Genomic DNA, 12861 nt, shown 5'->3' on the forward strand with positions numbered 1-12861 from the left:
AGGAGGGAATTTCAAGTTCACCCTTTTGTTGTTGAATAATATACTCGGCCTCTTTAGAAAGGGGAAGTAGATAATTGGTCCGGTGGACACTTAGACGAGAAATCTTTGAAGGCAAGGTGAACGATCTAGCTTCAATAGTGAGCCATCCATACTTAGTGTCAAGGGGGTTATGAGAAACCCACTTGTACTTGTGTATCATAGTATGCATATAAACAAGATGACCACCCTCCTTTGCTTTGTACTTGTTATCCTTATTGAAGTTAGGATCAAAGTACTTAGCTAGGATAGTGACTAGGCCGCCATTGACAATAACGGTAGTGCCCTTCTTCCCACAATCAATGTTGAGCCATCTATCTACCAAGAGCCTCAAAGAATTGTAAGGCTTGGTGTGTACTCTTCCAATGTTCAAAGCTGATTCAAGGAGAATAAAATCAAGTTTGGTGAAATGGTTGGTATCTTTCCTTGCAATTATGGTGTTTCCCATGACCTTGTGCCATACTCTTATGCCCGGATGGTGGACCAAAAGAGCACGACTCGCATGAAAGTCCTCAAATTTCCTCCCGGAAATTGCCTCCCAAAGAGGGTCGGGGTCATACTTTCCATAATTCTTAAAATAACGCGGTTCATCACTAAGACCTAAAATTTCACTCAATTCCCTAAAGGAAATGCGTCTACTAACATTAGCTAGACGAAACTCGAGATTCTCCCTATTCTCAACTTTGGTGACTTTCAAAGAACTTAAAAATTCCAAGGTAAGGGAGGGGTATGTCAATTCCTTTGTTTCAAACAATTTCTTCAACCCCATGGCTTTGAAAAAGGCTCTAGTTTGCTCAAGGACACCCAATTTATCCAAGGTATCTTCATATATAAATTTGGTGGATTGAATTGATTTTCTAGCAAACTTGGCAAAAGTATTTCTATGGGTTTCGGAAATAAAAGTTACCTCCGGATAATGCAAAAGTTGATCGATTTCCGGAGTAGAAGATGTTGTTGCTCCCATAGAAGGTTGTTGTTGTTGTTGCACTTCCAAGTTTGGTGTTGCTACCACCATAGCCAATGCTTTCTTTGTTTGAAGAGCCTTTTGCCTTTGTGAGAGTGCCTTTGGTGCCTTTGTTGCCTTTGTTGCTCCCTTAGTCCTTCCCATTGATGGATTAACCAAGAAAAGAATGAAAAATCTTCAATTTTTAGTGTACCCAAATCGATTTAAAGGTGAAAGGCTTTGCCTTTATGAATTCAAAAATCGACTCAAAGGTTGAAGATTTTGTGCTTGGTTTTGATTTTTATTGAAGAAGGAGTGATTGATTTGTTGTTAGAAGGATGATTTGATTTGTTTTTGGTGAATGTTGTTGAGGGATTTTGATTTTGTGATGGAGAGGATGAGGGTTTTGATGTTGTGGGTAGTGTTTATGAATGAATGAATGAATGAATGAAGGTGGGAGGGATTTTATAAAGACCGAAATTTTCGAACTGCAGGGGCAATCCGTGCGGATTCAGCCAAAGACGGGCGGATTCTGCCTTTTCTGGGTTGGAAAATCTCGCCTAAAGACGGGCGGATTCCTTCGAAGACGCTCGGATTTAAAAACACGGGACGGGCGGATTTTGCTGAAGACGGACCGATTTTAGTCCAGGAAATTTTTCTTGTTTTCCTCAGCTGCAAAGACGGACGTCTTTCTTTCAAGACGGGCGGATTGCTGCTCAGGATGCCCGGATTCTGTCACAGTCAAAAATTTTCAAAATTCAGCTCAGTTCAGGACGGGCGTCTTTGCTGCAGTACGCTCGGATTTTCTGAAGACGGGCGGATTCTCCTGAATCCGCTCGGATTCGACCCCTTGTACCCGGATTCAGTTCCATCCGTGTACAATGCATTTCCCTTACCATTCTTCTATTCTTCTTCAAATCTTGTGTTCTTCATTGTGGGGGCACTACTAGGCATGGATAGCCTAGGCAATTGTCATCCCCACACTAAGCTAAAACACTACACATCAATTGAAATTGTTAGTCCCTCCCTCACTTCTCTCAAACATGACAATTATCTTGATCAAAGTAAATTAAAATAAATCCAAAGATGACAAAAATGCAATACAAGAATTGAAATGCGAGTTAGGGAGTTAGAAATATTTACAAGTGGTGGTTTAGGGAGGACTCCACCAAACTCTCATTCTTGATGAGATGTCAAGGGGGCATGTCCAAGGTGTTGTTGATGTTGCTCAACACCTTGAAAAAGTAATCGAAAGCTTGTTCATTATCATGGTAGAGGTCTTCAATAGACCTTGGCCCTTGTTTTCGGTCTTGATCGATGGCATTACCAATGTAGGGATTAAAAATCCCTTCAAATTCGTTGTCCCAAAGACCACAAACTTCATTAAGTTGATCATTGAAAATCTCTTGATTTGATGGAGACAACTCTCCCAATTTCTTCTCTTGGCCAATGAGGCCATTCTCTTCTTCCTTGATTGATTTTGATGAGCTTTGCAAGCTCTCCTTGTCACAATTCATTTGCTCTTTGAATGGAGCATCTTCAATTTTCTTCTTCCATTGGAGTTCCGATTTCTTCCTCTCATCCTTTCGGCTATAATGATCAATCATGAAACATGGTTCATGCAAACGAGGAGCTCTCATAGTCTTGTCAAGATTAAAGGTTATGCTTTCATCTCCCACTTCTAGAGTGAGCTCACCATGTTTCACATCAATCACCGCACCCACGGTGTGTAGAAAAGGTCTTCCTAGAATGATTGGAATGTTGGAATATTCCTCCATATCAACAATGACAAAGTCCACCGGGATGAAAAACTTCCCAATTCGCACGGGGACATCTTCCCATATCCCTAATGGTGTCTTCGTCGATCTATCGGCCATTTGGAGTGTGATGTTGGTGCATTTAAGCTCTCCCATCCCCAACCTTTTACTCACCGAGTACGGCATGATACTCACACTAGCCCCTAGATCACATAAGGCTTTGTTGATCGTTGTGTCGCCAATGGTACACGGTATTGAGAAGCTTCCCGGATCCTTTAGCTTTGGAGGTGAAATCCCTTGAAGTACTGCACTACTCACCTTAGTGAAGGCAATAGTCTCAAGTTTCCGGATTGACTTCTTCTTTGTGAGGATATCTTTCATGTATTTCGCATAGGCCGGCACGTGATTGATTAATTCCGTGAAAGGAATTGAGACTTCCAAGTTCTTCACAATTTCCATGAACTTTCCAAGTTGATCATCAAATTTGGGCTTGGCTTGACGACTTGGAAAAGGAAGTCTAATCACAATGGGCTCCTTCTCCTTGACCTTGTCTTCATTTTTCTTTGAACTTTCTTCTTTTGATGATTCTCCATCTTTGGAGCTTTGCACAATTTCTTCCTTTTCACTAGCTTCCACAACTTCATCTTCAACTTGCTTCTTCGGTGCTTCATACCTTGTACCAGTTCTCAAGTGAATGGCACTAACCGTTTCATGTCTAGGGGGATTACTTTGAGGTGGTAATTGCCCCTTTTGTCTTTGTGAGCTTGAAGATGCTAGTTGAGTCAATTGTGTTTCCAACATCTTGGTGTGAGCTAGGATGTTGTTGACGGTGGTTTCCTTTGCTTGGCTATCTTTTTGCATTTGAGTGAAAAATTCTTGTTGATTCTTTTGCATTTGGAGGACCGCTTTTTGGACATCAAAGCCTTGGTCATTTTGGTGATTGTATGGATTTTGATTTTGGTAACCTTGGTTTTGATTGAAAAAGGGTCTTTGATTTTGGTTTCTCATGGGTGGTGGAGTGTATGTTGTTTGAGGGTTTTGAACATTTTGGCTTTTGTATGAGAGATTTGGATGGAATTTGGTGTTTTCATTGTAATAGTTGGAATAAGGGGTACCACTCTTGTATGCTTGGAAAGCATTCACTTGTTCATTTGTTCCCCTACATTCACCTTGGTCATGTCCCAAAGTTCCACAATTCTCACATATCCCACTTGGGATTGATGAAGATGCCGTCATGGCATTAACATGATGCTTTGATGATTTTGAGTTTTCTTCAAGTCTAGCCATAGCTTGTTCAAACTTCAAGTTGATTGTGTCAATGTGAGCACTAAGTTGAGCACCCAATTGAGTAACGGAGTCCACTTCATGCTTTCCTCCTCTAGTAGCCTTGCGAGGTCTAATATATTGTGAATTATGGACCGTCATTTCCTCAATCTTGTTCCATGTTTGATTGTCATCAACTTCGGTGAACATTCCATTTGATCCCATATTGAGAATGTTCCTAGAATCTTCATATAAACCATTCCAAAATTGTTGTACCAAAAACCATTCGCTAAGTCCATGGTGAGGACATGAGCGACAAATACCCTTGAACCGCTCCCAAGCTTCATACAAAGATTCTTCATCCCTTTGCTTAAAACCCGTAATTTGAGCTCTTAGCATGTTAGTCTTTTCCGGTGGGTAGAATTTTTTGTAGAAAGCTAGAGCCAACTTCTTCCAAGAATCAACTCCGAGGGTGGCCTTATCCAGGCCCTTCAACCATTGCTTCGCGGTGCCGATTAGAGAAAAAGGAAATAAGACCCATCTAATTTGGTCTTGAGTCACACCCGTTTGAGAGATTGCATCACAATAGTCGCAAAAGGTTTCCATATGAGAATGAGGGTCTTCACTAGGCATCCCCCAAAATTGGCTCCTCTCAACTAATTGGATGAAGGCGGACTTGGCAATAAAATTTCCGGTTAGATGTTGCGGTGTAGGAGTAACATTTGGTAGATTCTCCTCGGTGGGTACGGAGTGTGACGAGAATTTAGGCATTGTAGGTGGATTTTGTGGGGTATTGTGTAATGGGTTCTCCTCTCCTTCTATTGCGAAAGGATTGATGAACTCACTAGTGGGTTGAACAACTTCACTAATACCTCTTAAATTCCTCCTAACAAGTCTCCTATTGTTCGTCAAGGTTCTTTCGATTTCACGGTCAAAAGGTAACAAATCACCTTGTGACCATCTAGACATGCAAAATATCAAACAACTCGAAAACAATTAGAACAAACCTTGAGGAGTTTTACTTCCCCAAGGCGAAGAAAGACACAACTAATAACAATAAAAAGGAAATCTAAATCAAACAAACACCGTCCCCGGCAACGGCGCCATTTTTGATCGGTCCGTTTCGTGTTCACAAATAGATGTGGTCGTTGGGTCACGGTCGAATCAAAACACAATTTATAGCTTCACAAAACAACTCTACAATTAGTAAATAGGTAAGTAAAGGTCGGATCCCAAGGGACGGGTATTGAAATGAGATTTCTATTGCAACTAGTGGTGTCTAAGAGGTGTCACAAATTGGGTTGATGTAGAAGGTCACTAAACTAAAATAGCAATGAAAATAAACAAGCAAGATGAATTAAAGGGGTGTAAACAATTGATTAAAAACACTAGGGTGTCATGGGATCATAGGGGAATCATGGGAATTGATCACACAAACATGTTCTCAAATTATAAGCAAGCAATTATTGTTGTGATGGATTGAGTTGGGTTATATCTTACAATCCTAGGAAAGTTTGGGTCCCGGAGCCGAATCGATTAGATTGTACAACACCTACAAGTCGACTTAATCTTCCCTACTCAACAACATGCATGGTCTAATGAGACTCGAGTTGGGTTATGTCTTACAAGTCTCATTGAAAAGATGGAAGATGATAGTAAATGCAAGGATTCATAGGCTTAGCATTTCATCAAATATAACATGTGCATGAGTTGAGATCAAAACAAGCAAGCAAATAAAACATGAAAGCATATTAATTTAAGCATGAATCATTCCCCATGTTGGTTTCCCCTAATCACCCATTAACCCTAGCTAAGAGACTACTCACTCATTATCATGTTGATCATGCTAGCAAGGTTGTCAATCATACCAACAATATTAAACATGATGAATAAATGAAAGTACTTAACAATAATTAAAAGAGATTAAGAGAATTATACCTACTAATGATTCCAATAATAAAGCAAAGATAAAAGAAGTACTTGAATGCTTGATTGAGAGGTTGTCAATCTCCCAACAATAACCCAAATAATCTTCAATTACCCAAAATAAAGGATGAACAAAAGAGAGATTAAGGAAATAAAACTTGTATTAGAACTTGATTAATTGTTGATTACAATACAAAAGAGAGATTTTATTGATATTAACTACTCTAATTATTGATAAGAAGAACATGCTCCTCTAATTAGACTAATGGGGTATTTATAGTGGAAATTAGGGAGGATGCATTAGGGTTAACTAAGGGCTAAACTAGAAATTACACTTTTTAGATTGAGCAAGGAGGAGCCGGTATTTTTCGAAGGAAGGGCTTATTTCTTTGTAGCTTGGAGAAGAGGAAATCAAGCTGTGCTGGAATCCGGGCGGAATAAGGTCGGGACGGGCGGATTCTGGCGATGGGGTCCGAGCGGATTCGAGGGAATCCGGGCGGATTGTGGAGGTGGAATCCGAGCGGATTAGAGGAAAGCCGCACGGATTGTGCAGCTGGGGGACGGCCGGATTGGTGGCAATCCGCACAGATTGTCACTCAGCAAGAAATCTTCTTCTTTTCTTCCCTTTTCTTCATAAATTCCTTGGGGATTTCCTTGGGGACTCAAGGATCCTTTCTCAACATTGCTCTTCTACTATAATATGTACAAAGGCCTTCTAATCTTGTCTCTCTTTGATGCTTGGTCATTGAATTCGATCAATTTAGTCTCGTTTTGCCATGAAAATGCAAGATTCTTACTGCTTTCCTACCAAGGGATCAAAATCTAAAGAATAAGCAAAACAAAGAACTAAAGATAAGAAATGACCCAAATATGCACTAAAAAGCATGGGAACAAGGCTAATTCGGGGGCTAAATATGCGCTAATTATGGTCACATCAACTACAAGACTACCTCATCCCTATGAATCAAGACGTTCAAAAAGAGAAAACCCAAAGAAGAACGAGTCAACCGTATTAATAGGGAATGTGCCCTATTAATCAGGCAACAACTCCGACAATTAAGAAGAACGTTAAGATTGAATACAACGTTAACATCTGAGAATCTATAAATAGCATGATCAAACAATTGTAAAGGGTAGATCATTATTCATAAATAGTATTATAATTAATTTCTTACTTTTTCCTAAATATTCAATTGTATACACGAGTTTGTGGTCAGCTTATCAGAGAAATACCAACAATATTATTTATACTTAATTCTTTCTTGTCATTTATTCACACTATTATTCTAAATTCATTTGAGCTAGATACCCTTATTATTAATTATTCTAGCCGGATCCATTCAGGAAAATCTTGCTAAAACAGGTAGTGTTCCCTGTAAGAACCAATCATAGTATGCTTTGGTCCAAGAATTTGTGTCCTCATTGATGGGACAAGTTTGGTCATGCTTTTCAATGGTTGGTTCCAGCAGGTGAACAATATGTATTTTATCAAGCATAGCAGGGCTGAAATTTGATCCCAGGCTGGCTAGGGCATCAGCCAGAGTATTCAAGTCTCTTGGTATTTGATCAATGTCAAATGAACTAAACTTTTTGCATAGGTTTTTGACGTAGTCTAGATATAGAATCATTTTGGAATCCTTTGCAGCGTATGTTCCTTTGACTTGATTGGAAATTAAGAGGGATTCAATTTTTACCTTAAGTTTTTTCACACCAAGTTCTATACATAACTTGAGTCCAGCTATCAAGGCTTCATATTCAGCTTCATTGTTTGTTGCTTTGAATTCGCAACTTATAGCCTGAGCAGTTAGGTCTCCTTGTAGTGATTTTAGTACTAATCCTAGGCCAGTTCCTCTCATGTTTGTTGCTCCATCTACGTGTAAGGTCCATTCCTGGCCTGATTTTTGGGTGTCTAGATGGTTGACCTCTTTTATGAGGTCTGGTTCTAGGTTCGGACTAAATTCAGCCACAAAGTATGCTAATGCCTGATATTTAATTGTTGTCCTAGGTTCAAAGGTTATGTCATAAGTACTTAGTTGTACTGACCATTTTGCCATTCTGCCTGAAAGCTCAGGTTTTCTCAGGACAGATTTGATAGGTAGGTTGGTCCTGACAATTATTGGGTGACTCTCAAAGTAAGGTCTAAATTTAGTACACGATATAATTAAAGCAAGTACATATTTTTCAAGTAGTCCATACCTTGTTTCTGTATCCAAGAGACTTTCACTTACATAGTAGACAGGGTGTTGTTGGCCTTCGACCTCTTTGATTAGGACTCCACATACTTCTGTTTCAGTGACAGATAAGTAAACCATCAGGGGTTCTCCTTTGTTTGGCTTAGCCAGTAGTGGAGGAGTAGTCAGGTATGTTTTTAAGTCCTGGAAAGCTGCTTCGTGTTCAGGCAACCATTTGAATGATTTATTCTTCCTAAGGAGGTCAGTGAAGGATCTGCATCTTTCTGATGATCTGGATATGAATCTTTTCAGGGCTGCAACTCTTCATGTTAACCTTTGGATATCTTTAACCGATCTGGGAGATTCCAATTCCAGAATGGCTTTTATCTGTTCTGGGCTGGCTTCAATCCCTCTTTTTGTCACCATGTATCCAAGGACTTTGCCTGAAGAGACTCCAAAGTGGAATTTGGAAGGGTTGAGCTTCATATTGAATTCGTCCAGGATCTTGAAGGCTACTTCTAAATCTTTTACATTATCTTCAGCCTTTTTTTATTTAACCACCATGTCATCAATATAGACCTCCATTGTAGCACCTTTTTCATCTTTGAACATCATGTTGACTAGGCGTTGGTAGGTTGTCCCTGCATTCTTCAGGCCAAAGGGCATTGCTGCGTAACAATATATGCCCCTTTCCGTGATGAATGCAGTGTTTTCCTGGTCAGGTGGTTGCATCTTCATCTGGTTGAATCCACTTGAGGCATCCATAAATGTTAAGAGTGCGTGCCCTGTTGTTGCATCTACCATGGCATCTATATGAGGAAGTGGGAATGGATATTTTGGGCAGACTTTGTTTAGGTCTGTGTAGTCTACACAAACTCTCCACTTACCATTTTTCTTTTGTACCACAACCACATTTGCTAGCTATTCAGGGTACATGACTTCTCTGATCATTCCCATGTCCAGGAGTTTGTCAACCTCTTCATTGATAATTGAGTTGCGTTCAGGGGCAAACTTCCTCCTTTTCTATTACACAGGCTTAAATGATTTGTCAATATTGAGTTTACGAGTAATAATATTGGCGTTTATACCATTTATATCAAAGTGGGACCAGGCAAAGCATGAAAATTTATTTTTAAGAAAACTTACTAGTTTTGGTTTGATATTGTCAGGGACATCAGATCCTACCAGCACATGCCTATCAGGATACTCATGGTCTAAAATTACCTGATCTGTTTCCATTTTGGTTTCAGCTACATAAGTGCTTCTGACAGGGTACTGTAATTGCTAGGCGAGAGACTTACCTGCCTTAGAAGGCTTTAATGGTTCAGTATAACATTCCTGGGCAGACTTTTGTTCACCTTTAATGGTTGCTATTCCCCACTCTGTTGGTATCTTGACACACTGGTGGTAAGTGGAAGGTATAGCTCTGACATTATGGATCCATGGTCGGCCTAGGATAGCATTGTAGGATGACAGGCAATCCAGGACTCCAAATCTCTCATATGAGGAGACTCCTTCCACGTATGTTGGCAGGTAGATTTCTCCCAGAGTGTTCTTTGTTTTACCACTGAATCCTACCAGGACATTTGATTTCTTTATGATCTGGCTTTCATCAATCTTCATTGCTTTCAAGACGTCAAGCATGATCAGGTTAACTGAGCTGCCCCTATCTACTTAGATCCTGAGGACACGTGCAGTTCCTATTTGCATGGTAATGACTAGACCGTCATGGTGTACATCATGGATTCCCTGCATGTCAGTATCATCAAAAGTAATTTGAGGTAAATTTTTGGGTATAAAAGGAGATTTCATTTTTGACTCCCTGGCTATTTTCTTTGCAGCAGAACTGGTCAGGCCACAGATCTCAGATCCTCCATTGATGAATTTGACTTCATAGATGGGTGGTGCTGGAGGTAGGTCACGTTGTGTTTCTACTGGTCCTTTCTTGCTCCATTGTCCTCCCTGCTCTTTGACGACATCAGATCTTTAAGGTAGCCTTTCTTTAATAGGTAAGTCACTTGCCTGCATAGTCCCAGGCATTCTTCTGTTGTGTGTCCTATATCCATGTGGAACTCAAACTACCTTTTTGTATCTTTCCTTGAGTTAGGGTTATCTGTCTTCTTTGGCCACTTGACAATGTCTCTCATGTTGTCAAGCCTTTTGATTAATCCTGCAGTGTCAACAAAGAAGTTATATTCTTGAATAGGGGGATAAGTATAGGAATTACCTCGTTGTTCGTGTGGATAGTTGACTTCTAATCTGTCAGGCCTCGAATAAGGGGATGGCCAGGAACTGTTTCCCCTATTATTGGAGCTTTTCCAGTTAGATCTGTCATATCCTGAATTGTTGTCAGTGGTGTCTGCTTTGAAACCTTTAACTTCTTCCAACCAGATGTAGCCAAGTGCTAGTGCATAGACGTCTTCAAAGGTTTGGCAAGACTTCATAGTCATTTCATCATAGAAATCACTGTCCAATGGTATCCCTTGCCTGAAAGCTTCCACGGCTGTTCCAACATCACATCTGGGGATTGATACTTTCTCTTTGTTGAATCTGGTCATGAATGCTCTGATTGATTCGCCAGGCTTTTGCTTGATCCTGTACAGATCACTAGATCTCTTTTCAAGTTCCCTGCTGCTGGCGAATTGGTAGTTGAAGGAGTTTATCAGGTCAGCAAAGGACTTGATGATTCCATTTGGTAGATTTATGTACCATTGTAGGGCTGGTCCATTCAGGGTTACCCCAAATCCTTTGCACATGAAGACTTGTCGTAGTTCACTAGGTATGGAGGCTGCCAACCTTCTTTGTTTGTAGTAGGCTACATGGTTTTGTGGGTCTGTAGTTCCATCATATACTCTCATTGATGGTACCACAAACGTTTTTGGTAGATCTATCTTTGCTATCTCATCCACAAAGGGTGAGTCAGCATAACTTTCTGGATTTGCTTCTTCAATGGGTGTGGGTACTCCAGAAATCTTCTCAAATTTCTCATGGAGTTTCTGGATTTCCTGGAGCATGGCCATCATTATTGCTGTGTTGGTTTGATCTGGTACAGCCTCTTCATTTGGGATTTCTTCTGAGTTTATATCACCTTCTCCTGCTCTGGATTTTAATGGAGTTGGAGTACCAAAGTTGGAGAAATCAATGATCCTGATGATTGAGGAGAATGGTGTGCCAGGCTAAATTTTTAATTTTGAGCCTGAGGCTTTGTCTCCTAGCCTTTGTTTCAGACTAGATTCTGATTCCTTTAGTTTCACAACTTCAGCTTCAGCCTGGGCCATTTTTTGTTTCAACTGTTCCATTTCCAACAATTGTTGCTGGGCGGCAGCCAGTTGTTGTTCAATGCTATCTCCAGTCATTTTTTGAAATTGTTTTTGTGTTGTTTGGTTTTAGGTTTTGATTATTTTTGAGCTAGATGCCCCACGGTGGGCGCCAATTGTTTTAGCAGGAATTTAATCAAAGATAAGGTCCTGCCAGTGAAGATTTTGCAGGGTAATCTAACTTAATTCAAATTACCTGACTAGTATAATTGAACAAATAAAGAAATAAATGAAAAAGTATGACACAAATATTTATACGTGGAAAAACCCTGGGAATAAGGGAAAAAATCACGGGCACCAAGCCACGAGGGATTATCACTATGACTTTGGATAGCCTGACAGAGAATGTGTATGTCAGGCAAGATAATTAACAAGGCTGCTTAATAATAATGTTAAGATCTTTAGTTGAATACAAATATATGAATAGAATGTGGGTAGGTAGCTGTGTAAATGCGTGTCCTCCTCTTTCCTTCTTCTCTTCTATTTATAGTAGCTTGCCAACGGTTCCTCTAGGTTAGTTTTAGGGTTTCCTGGTAAATAGGACTCGTGCCCTATTTACCCGGAAGTGGTTATTTGAATTCTTCTATATTCCAGCCGTTTGCATGGTCAATTCTTCTATGTTCTTGTTTGAGTATTTGAATGGGTCTTCCTTGTTTATAGGGACTCTTTTTCTACAGCCTGACCGTGCTTCTCTTGTTGCCTGACTTGCTTTGATTATGCTGCTTTTATGCCTGACGGTTTATCTTTTCAGGCCATGCCTATTAGGTGCCTGTCCTGTCTTTCCCTCCTGGTTGATGCCTGATCAGGTGTCCCAATTGTCTTGTCTTGGATGATCTTAGTTCAGGAATGGCTTTGGGTATCACCTGATTTATGTCTGATGAGCCATGGTAATTCTGGGCCCAACAATTATCATCACTTTCATCATCACTTTCATCATCAATTTCTTCATTATCTTCTTCATCATCCACCTCCATTGACCTGGAGGCTTCACCACTCTCATCATCATCATTTGAACCTTGCTCTTCTTCTTCTTCTTCTTCTTCTTCTTCTTCTTCTTCTTCTTCTTCTTGGCATGAATTGCTACCTTCCCCGTCTTTAACAACAACAATTTCCTTTCAACTAGCCACCCGACTATCCATTTCGGCATCTTTAGAAGCACTTGGGAAGAATACCTCCTTATCCGCCAAACTAGGTAAAGGACCTGAAGGATCAAGAAGTCCTTGCCTAGCTAGATGTAGTAGGGTGGATATTGGGCACGATAAGCATTCACTCGGTCTTCGTGAGCTTCTTTATGCATTTGTTGCATTAGTTGGGTCAAATAGTCGTTGCCTACCATGACATTAGAGCCACTCGGTTTGAATTCTTGGTAGGCAAAGGGATATGGTGGAGTCACAATGGTGGAAGAGGAGGGCTTTGCATTTGATTACCTATGTTGCTTAATTATCACT

General features: G+C 40.3%; 1 non-coding gene across 1 annotated transcript; it reads left to right on the forward strand.

The window, feature by feature from the left end:
* The first annotated feature begins 4291 nt into the window (after nt 1–4291).
* Nucleotides 4292–4398, forward strand: LOC141609577 (small nucleolar RNA R71). Its single transcript, XR_012527501.1, has one exon. It is a non-coding gene; the product is annotated as a small nucleolar RNA R71 (small nucleolar RNA).
* The last annotated feature ends 8463 nt before the right edge of the window (nt 4399–12861 follow it).

This window comes from Silene latifolia, chromosome 10, assembly GCF_048544455.1.
Source record: "Silene latifolia isolate original U9 population chromosome 10, ASM4854445v1, whole genome shotgun sequence".
Taxonomy (NCBI): Eukaryota; Viridiplantae; Streptophyta; class Magnoliopsida; order Caryophyllales; family Caryophyllaceae; genus Silene; species Silene latifolia.